Raw genomic sequence first — 12,675 nt, 5'->3', positions numbered from 1 at the left:
CTTTTCTTTTGAAATAATAGCTGAGTCTCTGTAATTGCCTGAATGTTGTTACCGGCAGTGTGAAATTTCTGTCTGTTTTAGTAATATTGACCTTTTTATTTTTTTTTTTCCTTCAGTTTTTAGTATTTTCTTCAGACAGAGAGAATCACAATCCCATTGCATACAATCTGAAGAGACTAATAATAAGTCTGCAGGTGCATTGTGTGGACACATCAGAGAAGTGACAGGCTGCATTGTAAGCAGGATTTTTTTCCCCAGACATCTGGTTATGAAGCCTAATGCTGCATGCCTGCAGATACATTAATTAGACTGTGGAATGCAGAAGACGAAAATGAGCTCAGGTTCTGAGCTCAAGCAAAAACACATTTCAATTTTATGTTTTTAGTAGGGCATCCTGAATCATCATTTTGACTGATGCCTTGTTTTAAAATAAGGGAGCACATAGGCAAAAAAAGGAAAGGGATGAAAAAAGCAATGGAATTCAGTTGCTCAGCCTGATTGAGAAGGACCATTGAAACATGGGGATGGAAGGAACACAAGATATTACCTAGCTATCCTGCTACGCTGAAACCATGCATGCATTCAGGCTAGTGCAGGTTTGCACTGCTGTAAAAAACTTGGTCTAGAAGAAAGCTAATTGCACAGTAATAAAAACAGTGTTTTCCAGACAGATCACATTGCTGCAAAATTGATATACAAAGTAGAGCAAATCAGGATGATTGGCTGGGATTGAAAAAAGCAGGAACACCTGGTGGTTGTGCAGAAATCAGTGGCAAGATTACACACTATGCACATATAAACTATATAAAGCTAGATTTAAGACAAGAAGAGGAGAGGAGAGAAGAGAAGAGAAGAGAAGAGAAGAGAAGAGAAGAGAAGAGAAGAGAAGAGAAGAGAAGAGAAGAGAAGAGAAGAGAAGAGAAGAGAAGAGAAGAGAAGAGAAGAGAAGAGAAGAGAAGAGAAGAGAAGAGAAGAGAAGAGAAAAAGAAAAAGAAAAAGAAAAAAGAAAAGAAAAAGAAAAAAGAAAAGAAAAAGAAAAGAAAAGAAAAGAAAACGACAACTCTTGCACTTTTGCACTCCTCAAGCCCCAACTATTCATTTCTTCCAGCAGAGGGAAGTTGGGACTTTCCATAGTATCTTTGGTGGTTTAAGGCTGTAGTTTCACATCCATGTTTAAAACAGTAAAGTACACTTCACACACGATTAGGTTTATGGAGTCTCTTTCCTTACTACTTTTAACTCGTTCTTAGGCACGAGCTCTCATAAGTGCTAGAGCCCATGCAACGTTAAGCTTGCGAAAATGGGAAAATTCTGTGCCTGGAAGGATGCACTGAAGTTTTACATGAGCAATTCAACTTCATACTGATAGGATAGAAAGACTGGATTTACGCAGTAAAGAAAATTAACTCTTGCTTGGCAGTTGGGGTCACATTACAGTTCCTCTTGAGCTGCCAGACATTTAAGAGATGAAAAAGCAAATTCACTATCTTTACTATAGATGCCTAGCACTGATTAGAAATCATTAAAATTAAAAATTCAAAAGGTGATACAATTTTATTTGTGATGCAGTAGTGATCATGTGGGCTTTGAGTTTTTTTTTTTATTGATTCTAGAGTAGTTTTCAAAACAGCAAGACAGTTTCTGCCACAATAAGCACCCATGTGGTTTTATCATTTGACTTGTCAAACTAGTAGGAATATAGAGTCCACAGCATATTGCTATAGCATCAGTTGGAAATAAGTTACAAAACTAAAGGAGAATCCAGCACTGGGATAATATACAGCTCAGCTGTTTTAGTCTACAGCCACTGAATGAGGTTGTGCTCTCAATAAGAAAATAAATGATGTTAAAGCAAGCGTACAATAATGAATCAATGTTGTTTAGCTGGATTGCGGAGATAGACATGTCACTTTCATTAAGTAACAGATAACATCCTGTGATTTGTGTATCTCTCTGACAGGCTGTGTAAAACTGAGATCCTTGTATCAGTGAGAGCTTGGTTTGAACAAGCTGTGATGCCCTGTCATCTACAGATGTCCAGTCATCTGTTGCATTTGGCATGGAAAATACAGTGTTTGCAAACATTACAAGGCACCCTAGGAGAAGAGCACTGGCCCTGACTGAACTCCTGACTGGGAGTAAGTAAATAAGTTGGTGCTTGAATTTATTTCAGTGTAGACTATTGCACAAAGCTTTTGCTAAAAGTAGCACAGGATTCTTTCTTTTTATGTTTAATTTGAAAGGCAGTTCCCCAGTCAGAACTGTGATCAGGTCTTTGGTGAATTATGTGTAGAGCATGTGCTGGGGTGTAGTTGTATCTACATCATGTGTAACAGATGCCATGGGTACACATCAAACTTTAAACATTTAAAAATTATCTACTTCCCATGATTCATGTTACTATGCTAGGTGTATTTGACTTTCCTAGACTCAAAGACATTGTTTGGGTGCAGTTACAGAGCTGACTTAGTAAAATCTAAATTTGCACAGACACTGAAAACAGCTGGTCTGGTTTGGTCTCATCTCTTTTTCCAGTCAAGGGTAAATGTTCCCACTGTCCTCTTTGTGCTTGTATTAACACCTGTGTGATGATGAAACCTAGATGTATACCAGATCAGGCTCATCTCTCTGAAAATCCATTTCTTTTCTTTTGAATTGCCATGCAAGCAAACCTAAGTTTAAGAATGATGTACAAAAGCAAGTATATATCATTATCTCATATTAAGGTTTAGAATGATAAAGTAGGTCATAACCCAACACATTTTAAGAAAGAAGATGTATACTTAGGGAAATAGTCAAGTCTGAAGAATGCAAAAACCTGGCATTAACAGGAAGTTTGCTTCAAGACATTGTGAAGACAAAGACAGGAGAAACTACAGCAACCACTTCTTCCTCAGTTTCACTTCTTCTGTTGAGTTTTACTTCTCTTCTTGGTGGAGATGGACATGTACTAATGAAAATCTGTGGCAACTTGCTGTTTTTAAATGTTGTAATTTTTCCATGGCCATGCTTGCTGCTGGCAATCTTAAAGGATCTTTAAGCAAAGCAAATCTTGTCCTTTCCTCCAAGGCTTATGAAAATGGCTTAGCACTACTCTCTTAGGACAGGCAGGTTTGGGGAATATTTTAAAATCTTTGATACGAATGCATTAGCTTTTATCCACTAAAGAGAAGTAGACTGCAAAATAGACTTCACAGCTGTCATGAATGGTTTTCTTGAACTTTGGATAGCAAAACGGACCAGGACTGCCAACGCTGAGAAAGACTTTCTGATGACAAATTGCATTTCCTTCATGATAAGGAATGGCTGAACAGACTTAGTCCAGAAGTCTGATGTTTGATGGACACTCCTGAACATCAGACAAGCTGTACTGTTCATGCAATAGTAATATTCATGAGAAAAATGATATCGGGAAGCTAATGAGGGCAATTTAAAATTCGTTTGCTTATTTTTAAGAGTCTGAAGATTTTCATATTAAAACTGAAAATATTTGAATTTGTTCAAGTTTTGAATTTAAAACATCACATATATATTTTTCTGCACCTTACCCAGCTATTTGCTTGGATAGACAGCATTTTTATAAGCCCTGACATACAAACTTTTGAGATTTATGATATTCCTGTACTTCAAGGATTTCTTCCACTTGTAACAGAAAATTAAAGTACAGAGTTTTTTTAGAATGTATTTTCCACTCCATTATTTCCTGTCTCATTTTCTCGTGAAAAATGCTCACCGATTTTAAAGGCATCTGCCCTGCTGATGTGGGAAGTGTTTCTGTACCATTCTGCATACGGGGAGTGCTTACTAGTCTTGAAGAAAATACATAACTTTAAAAATTATCATGTGCTCTCAAGATACATTAATGTACACTCTTAAATGGGATGGCAACATTCAATTTCAAATTTGACTTTGGAATCTTGCTGTGGAGAGACTCGCTGTGGAGTTATCAGAAACTGGTCTTCTTCCAAAGATGGGTAAAAAGTTCTCTCTAGTTGTATCTAAGGTCAGTGCTCACAGTTTTGGTGCACGCTTTCCCAGGTAAAAGGTGGGATGATTCCAATGTCAGAATTTGTATCAAGAGATGGCAGCAGGGGCATTCTGATGCTCTTGGTCTACAGTAATGTCTTCAGACGATATTGCTCCATAAGCAAAAGCAGTTTCTGTAGGACTTTATGTAAACTGAAGGCCTTTGTGGGGACGTGCAAGTTTCCTCAGAAGTTATATTCCTCATAAATCTTCCTGATGAGTTCTCTACATATACAGTTTTATGTAGTCAGTTAGAACCAATGGCCATCAAACATCTGCTTATTCATGTGTTTCCAGTAAGAAACCATTTGCTTTTCACGTTATCTTGGCTGTACCTATATATTCTCAGCACCACAACATATTTAAGTATTCAAGTATTTAGAGGGGACATACGAGAAGGCTGAAGAGTGACTATTTATCAGGAAGTGTAGTGATAGAACAAGGGATAATGAATTTAAATTAAGAGGGTGTAAGTTTAGATTAGATTTAAGTAAGAAATTCTTCACTCAGAAGGTGGTGAAGCACTGGCACAGGTTGCCCAGAGAAGCTGTGGATGCCCCATCCCTGCAAGTGTTAAGGACAGGCTGGATGGAGCTTTGGGCAACCTGGTTTGGTGGGAGGTGACCCTACCCATGGCAGGGGGGTTGGAATTGGATGGTCTTTGAGTCCCCTTCCAACCCAAACCATTCTGTGATTCAGTGGTTCTATGGATATACAAAGCCAGCGTGATACCTTTGATAGCATGATAGGTGCATCACAGAAGATGACTGCAGCCATGAATTAATGAACCCTAGGCAGCAGCTTCACTCAAAACTCAGAAAATAAGGCTGGAGGCAAGAGGCAGGATCTGCTATCTGCTATATCACAACTGCTACTGACATATTTCTGCCCAAGCTGATCCACCATGAAAATGTGGTTTAGGTTCCTTGTTCATCATTGTAAAGAATTACAATGAGAAACTACAGGGGGGTTGGAGGGCTTGGGAATGTGACAGAAGGCAGATGTCTGCACAAAAAGTTGTGAAAACCTACTGACACAGATAGGTCTTGTCCTCACTACAAAAGTGATTATGTTACAGGTTTGAATGCAGTATTTCACTGCTCTTTTAAGTGTAGGTTGCTGGATTTTTATTTTTTATTTATTTATTTATTTATTTTTTAGAAAGCATCTGCAGCTCTAGAGCTGTATAAATGTTCACATCTCCATCATCAAATCAGGATCTAAGTGATCTAAGTTTTCGTGATTTACTAGTAATATGAAATTAAATGGCAATCAATGAAGTATGCATTCAGTATCAATATCAGCAATATATAAACCACTACTGAAGTCTAGCAAAACATTAGTATACACTTACAGATTTTTTTGTGTCATTCTGTAATCCTCAGAAGTTAAATATCATTCACAAAAGCTGTCCCCCAATCAAATGGGTGACTGGACTGGTGGGTCACACAAGCTCGTGTCACCTCTTCTGAGTTCTGCTGTGGGTGGCAGGGTGCTCCATCTGCCTCTGCACCTGTGCTGCCCCTAAAGCCCACTGGCCCATGTGTTACTGAGGAAGTCTCCTTTAAGGTCCCATAGGCACATCCCAAAAGGGTTAGGAGGCTGTTGCTACAAACCAGATCATATCTTTTTGGTGCTGTGATTGTGTTTTGTACATGTAATCCATCAGCTCAGATACTTGAAAAGAATATGAGTGGCACTAGTATGTTTGGTGCCTGAAATAGCACCAGCTGGAGCGTGATCACAGCTTTATGGAGCTATGAACGTTGAGCTAGTCTGCAGCCAAGCTGTTTAAGTAGGTTTGTCTCACTGCCAGCTCATTTTAATCTCATAAACATAAAAATTGTTTGCTGTTATTAAGACATTTACAGGTATTGAAGAACTAGATATTTTTTTTTCCTCTGAAAAAAGAATTATTGTGGCACCCCATATTCACATGTTGTTAGAGCAGCTTCCTCACCTCTCTCTGGCTTATCCACCTATATGAGACAAAAGGTATCTCAGCTGGATTTTATGGAGAGCTTTAAATGCACTTTTATGAGCTCATAGGTGTGTCGGCTTCTGTGCTCCCCCTGTAGAACCAAACAAAATTACTTTAGCTATTTTTCTATAGCTCCAAGTCTGAAGAAATACATTGCCCTCCACTTAGACAGGACATACTCAAGGTACATAACCAACTCTTCCCAGACACATAGCACCTACCTCCAAACAAAAGCCCTGGGAGTAATTTGCAAGCAGAAAATGGCAGTAGCTGTTCATTGAGGGATAGCTAGTTATTCAGCTAGACACCAAGGCAGTGAACTGGCACCTTAGGCACACTTGCTCTCATGGTGAGATACTTGATTATCCATCAGCACTGTCCTCATAATGGTTTGCTGCCTTCATTGCCTGTAGCTTCAGAACAGGTACTGAACTTCTAAGAGCTGTTTGTGACTCAGGAGTCAGTCCTGCAAACAATTGGACTAGGCAGCCGAGGGAAATGATGGTGTCTGAGGATCACAGCAGTTGCCAAGTCTCATATCCTTTCCGTATGGGAAAGTACTTAAAATCCAGATGCAGCCCAGCACTTCGTCGTCAGCTGGAAGGAGCCACATGTGAGATTGTGTCTTTCAGCAGTGGTGAGTGTGAGCCATGTATGTAACCACATGAATAAGTAGCTGCTGGCTGCATAGCTTTTAGGAGTGTTGATGAACAGATTTCTTCAAGCAACCCTACAGCTAACTAGCAGCCACACCGAACACATTTAACAAGCCTTCTGAGCTACTTGTTAGAAATTCTGGTCAGTATATGTCAGTTTAATAGCGCAAATAGGATATCATACTTAAAATGATTGCAGATACTTTCTCATCTCCTACAGCTAAGGCAAACTGTGTCGTGTTATCCAGGCAAATGTTGGACTGCTTATAGTATCAGTAAGACCTGCAGGAATAAACCTACGTTGAACATACTCCTCTCATTTTGCGCTGCCTTTTTTTTTTTTTTTTTTTTTCTTTCACTGCATTTGGTTTTACCTCCACTGGAATCAGTGGTGAAAGTTTTCTTTTGATTTCCAGGAGAGAAAAAGTAAGCCTTGAGGCAGAGCAAGACATTATTTACTGCAGCACTCAATGACAGCTTTATTTTAGAACGACAGTGTGGGCACAATTCAACACTGCCTTGTAACGTGTATGATTATTTTCACTGGCAAAAAGATTTGGTAGCTCTCTGCACCTCCTTCATTTGATCCTGTGCTGCATAGGAAGCTTGCTAACAGAATCGTGCTTTGCATCTGTGGCATTCTGTCTTGACTTCAATATTTGTTTTCTCTGTTTTTCTATCTTTTGGCCTTGATTATCTTGTTTGGTATGTTCAAATATTAGAGAGCAGGTCTTTCTGGATGGTACTGAAAAACTGTGTTGTAATTCATCAAATATTTGTTTTAGTGTTCAGCTATACTTGTATTAGTTTATGGCAGGCTTCAGTCTCACAGAAGCTTCTCTCTACATAACCTAGTAATGCATTTTTATTAGATATTTTATTTGTCCCTTTTTTCACATGTTACTGTCATCAGCATTACAGAGAAAACATATTTGGTAATGGGGTTTTAAGAACTGGTGGTGTTGGCACCAATGTCCTCCTTTATTGTTTCACACACACCCTCTCACACTCACTTCCCAAAGTCACTTTCAGCCTTGACTTCCCATCCCACTGGGCAGACTGGAGCTGGTCCTGGGGAGCTGTGAAGGAGTTGTTGACTTTGTGCCTTCCATTTGCTTGCAGTTGCTGATCTTGGGTGTCACTGGCCAAGACTCCAAGCGTCTCCTAGGATTCTGTAGATGCATTTCTGGGGATCTTCCCCCATTTCCAGGAACTCTTCCAATTTTACAGATCTGCATTTCTCCAATTAAATATTATGTCTGCAGAAACACAACGTGCTCTGTCTCTTAATTGAGGGTTCTGCCTGATGTACGGCATGTGTCTTTTTATTCACTGGAGGATTCAGTACACGTCTCCTCTGATTAGTGCAGGTCTTACTACATTTTACAATGAGCCCATAGGGGTTGTAGCTAACAAGTACCAGTCCTGTGCTTGACAATTCAGTAGCTTAGTCTTGAACATCCACTCCTCCTGCCACTACAGTTACTGCCTGCCTGTTGATGTTAACAGTCTAAGTTATTTCTCATCCAACATGTTTACTTGTATCAACATTTAAAAGGTCTAAAACCACAAACTATTGTATGCTCTGCTTGCAATTTTTCCTGTCTTCTTAATGAATAGCCTTATTCTTAGTTTCTTATCCATGTTTCAGGTAACACGCTATTCATTTTCCACTGGGGACTTAAGTTCCTATCAGGCATTTTAAAAGTAAATGCTGCTTTGCTCTGCGGTTTGACATGGGTGGGCTAGCCTAATAATATGAAGGGGAAATTCAAATTGTAATTGCTCAGCAATGGTAATTTGTGAGCAAGGCATGGAGGGCAAAAAAGCCTGGCTGCAGAAGGGGTTAAACTGGGGGAGCAGGGATGCCAGAGACAGAAGGACTCAATGGCAGGGACCAGGGTTTCCCTTGCTGAGGAGATAAGACAGGGTTGGGGCTTTGTCTTGTAGCAGTGGTGCAATGGACCACTCAGGGTAGCGGGACTGGGGATGAACGCGTCAGGTGGCTGAGGTGCCCTGTGCCAATGCTCATGGGATTGATGATGGGGCAAGCATGTGTAAGGGGCCTGGGCATGACACATCTCTGCAGACTCCTCATAGGACTCCTCATAGTACAATGCATTGTTCATTAAACCTCTTCGTATTTAAGCACAGATGTGTGTTTAATTCATCTCAATGGGTACAATAACAATGTTCCAACAATGTCTTCACCTCATTGCAAAAATCAGTGGCTTCTGAGAAAGCTCTGAACTTCTAGAGACTGGTTATAGGCATGAAGTACCACATCCAATATAAGAAATGCTTGGGGTTTGGAAATACAAGGCAATACTTAGAGGCAAGGGAGAACATTTAACAGTCTGTTTCCTGTTCACAAGCAAGAAGAAACACAACTGAAAAATCAGGTCTCTCTTCACACTTTCTGTTTTGGCAGAGCTGTAGAACCTCAGGAGGGAGCTTTGTCTGACTAGGTAGCATGGATAATATCTGAAAACTGCAGTGCAACCAAGGAGCATTAAAAGGGTGGCTTAAAAATACAGACCTAAGAGTAGGAAAGATGTGAGCTCCTGGAAGTGCTCTGGCACTTGCCAGCAAAAATATATCTGTATCTATATCATCTATATCTATATCATCTATATCTACATGTATATCTATATCTGTATCATCTATATCTAATCTATATCTATATCTATATCTATATCTATATCTATATCTATATCTATATCTATATCTATATCTATATCTATATCTATATCTATATCTTTTGTCCCTAACTGAAAAGCCACTTCTCTTTGCCGCTTTGTGACAAGAATTTATGATTTCTCTGTCATTTAGCATCATAGAAGGTTGTCCAATATGTCTGAAATTTTCAAGCAAGCTGTAGAGCCTGTACACTTTCCCTGGTAGGGTTAGTAATTGTTTTCTTTCCAATATGCAAGTCAAAGGTGCTGGTATGCTGGCCAGAAATAACCACTAGAAATATGAGATATTAGATCATGAGAAATTAAACTGCAGGTGCAGATGAAGAAACTAACCCCAGAGAAGTAATAAGCATATATGGAGTCACCGTTATTGTCACAATGATGATTTAGTAAAAGTACTGGAAGAAGTGTTGGATGAGGAACAGTCAGCATTTATTTTACAAACACCAGTTCATTTTTGTCAAGATTTATTAATGGCAGAGGCAGCAAACTGGTATTGGGTGCAAAGATTAAAAAGCTCATTTCCATCTGTTATTCAAACTCAGTCAGCATGTTAGATCAGAAGTTCTGCCTTTAAAAATAAATAGTTTTTCAGAGACCTTGGAAACTATGTAGCTGTTCACAAACAGTAGATATATGCAATCCATCAGTCATCGTGGCTATTGAAACAAGACAAGAGAATTGCCCCGGGTTTTGCCCTGTTAGAATAATGCCCTTTACAGGAAGCACAAGGCCAAATCTGCACTTCTCGTGATAGCCAAATACTTGAGAAAGATACCTTTTCAGATGTTTACTGTGTTCAATCAGTACATTTAAATAGAGTAGCAAGGAACAAGCTTCTCTCTTATTAAAATAAATATTTGAGATCAGAATCTGTAGCAGGAGTTAACAGTCTCTGCAAACAACATGCCTCTTGCTAATGAGCTCAATGCAGCTCTGCTGCTGTGAGGTACATCAGGGAGACAGGTAGGTGACGGCTTTGTATGGAGGTTAGCAGCTGGCACCCATGGGTGTCCTTCAAGGCTGGGGGCACTTGAGTGCACTTTGGGTCCTGCTGCGGTGCAGCTGAAGGAGCGGGGAGTGGTTTGTTTTCACCTGTTGGTTACAGCATGCTTTTCACCTCAGGACAAACAAAAAAAAATGCATTATTTCAGATTCTCTTTGCTAGCAAGTGCCAGAGCACTTCCAGGAGCTCACATCTTTCCTACCTGCTCAAAGACCTGTACAATAAGTGGACACTTTTTAATTGCAGTGCTGTTTTTGAATACACAGAAGCCAAGATACTTGCCTGATCAAAGGTTTGTTCAGTAACATTGCCACTCTCAGTTGCTTGAAACTGCACAATTACAGTGCAGATGCCATAGGAGTTTGAGTGCAGCACAACAAAAATACTGCAAAGAACTGGCATCTCTGCCACAGCAGTTCACGTGTGAATCAAATGCTTGGCACAGACTGGTGCTGTTATGTAAAGTTCACTTGCATTTTAACAGCTCTTACACACTTCCAATGAATATAGCAGGAAGGTCATTTAGGAGAAACACAGCGGTTTCATTTGATATCCCCTTTACTGTGCAGGTGGCATCCACCCCAATCAAGGCACACTGTGATTTGATGTGGGGATGGTGGAGCAGGTACAGCTCTGCCGACATTCAGGGTGCTCAGCAAAAGGCCAGGTGTGGTCCATCTGCTGTCATCTACTACTCCACTGCTGTGGGGTTTTGTGGGGCTAGCAGTATTTTGCCATGGCTAGGAGTCAAACACCAGCAACCACTGCCACTGAACATTGTCACCAACATAAAGACACGTGTTGACAGTGACCAACGTATGTGCTTTCATTGTGAAATGCCATTTCAATCAGTTTTGAGGCATGCCTATTACTCAACCTCTTCCAAAGAGAAAGGTTTAGTTTCCAGAGCATATTTCAGAATGTAAGTTCAAAATAAAGACTGAAAAGCTTCACTGTTTCAGCTCTCTCTAGCATACCTGACAGGGAATAGACAGAGTTTAAATTAGTTCGTTCAAGAATCCAGGAATTGCTCCAACACAATGCCATTTAGAAAATTGTCAAATAGAGCCAGGTAGGTCCCCCTAGACAAGTTTTCCAGGGTGTTATAGCTACAGTTACATCTGACCGCATCTTTGGGGATGGAACTGAACTCACCAGCTGATGGATTAGCTGCTTACCACCTTCAGAAGTAACTGAGTTTTGTGTGCTATTGATGTGAAGTTTGCCCTATTTGAGGTCGCACGATGAGGGGTGATATATCCTGTAACTAGTGTCCTTGACCACCCTGACTCTGAAGACCCTTGATCCATAAGTACTATAACCATATTATGAGATCCTGACTATGAATCCAACCTTGATATGTTTATCTGAGAAAACTATCTTGTACAAGCAGGACATGTGTGAAAGTCAATTACGTTATTTTGTTGATGGAAGAAACAATAAAAATTGTGGACAATGCTAAAGGTGCAGAACACAAGTAAGACAGGAAGCCGCACCATACTGTTACCTACATTTTGTAATTGCTGTGCTTTCTCAGAGATTGTAAAGGAGGTCAGTCACATGAAGCTTAATGTCATCCTGCAGTGATTAATTACGGCCATGTCTAATCTCAGTCAAGAGCCGGTAATGAGCCACTTGCATTTTCCCATTCAAATATTTCTGTTGAGCATTTTGTCAGTGTGCAAATTATGCTAAATACTATGCTCAACAGATGAAGGTACTTCACTCTGCAAAAGCATCACCCTTAGCCACCCAGGTGGGAGGAAGAAGTTTTACTTTGCGTCAAGGAATTGAGAAGTTGCATAAAGAGAGTGGAGGCTGTGTGTTCCCGTCACAGGACACTTCTGTGCCTTGAGGAATGAGCTGAGCTGGCTGCTCAGAGCAAGCAGCTCCATCAGAAAGTTTTCTCTGATGAATGCAGCCTGAAGCAAGGGACCTGAGCATGACTGTGATGTAAACACATCCAGTGTTCAATCGAAATACCTCCTGCCCCAACTCTGCTTACTTTATTAAAAGCATTTGTAATGATGCTGTGTTAGATGTTATAATGCTGGTGTTTTTTTTTGTTTTTTTTTTGTTTTGTTTTTTTTTTTTTAATTAATTAATTAGTTAATTTACTTATTAAAAAATATATGTATTTATATTTCTTTTTACTTCAAGCTGGCTTGTTTTTAGGTTGATTTTAAACTAGCTTTGTAAGAAGTGAAGCATTTTCTTATATGGGGGAGTGGTGTGTTGCATTTGTAAACTGAAGATGTGGCATCCTAGCAATGTGCACAAGCCCCAGCATATGTAGCAGGCAGCAGA

This window comes from Netta rufina (genome assembly GCF_964035555.1).
Source record: "Netta rufina genome assembly, chromosome: Z".
NCBI lineage: Eukaryota > Metazoa > Chordata > Aves > Anseriformes > Anatidae > Netta > Netta rufina.
This window is presented reverse-complemented; position numbering follows the sequence as displayed.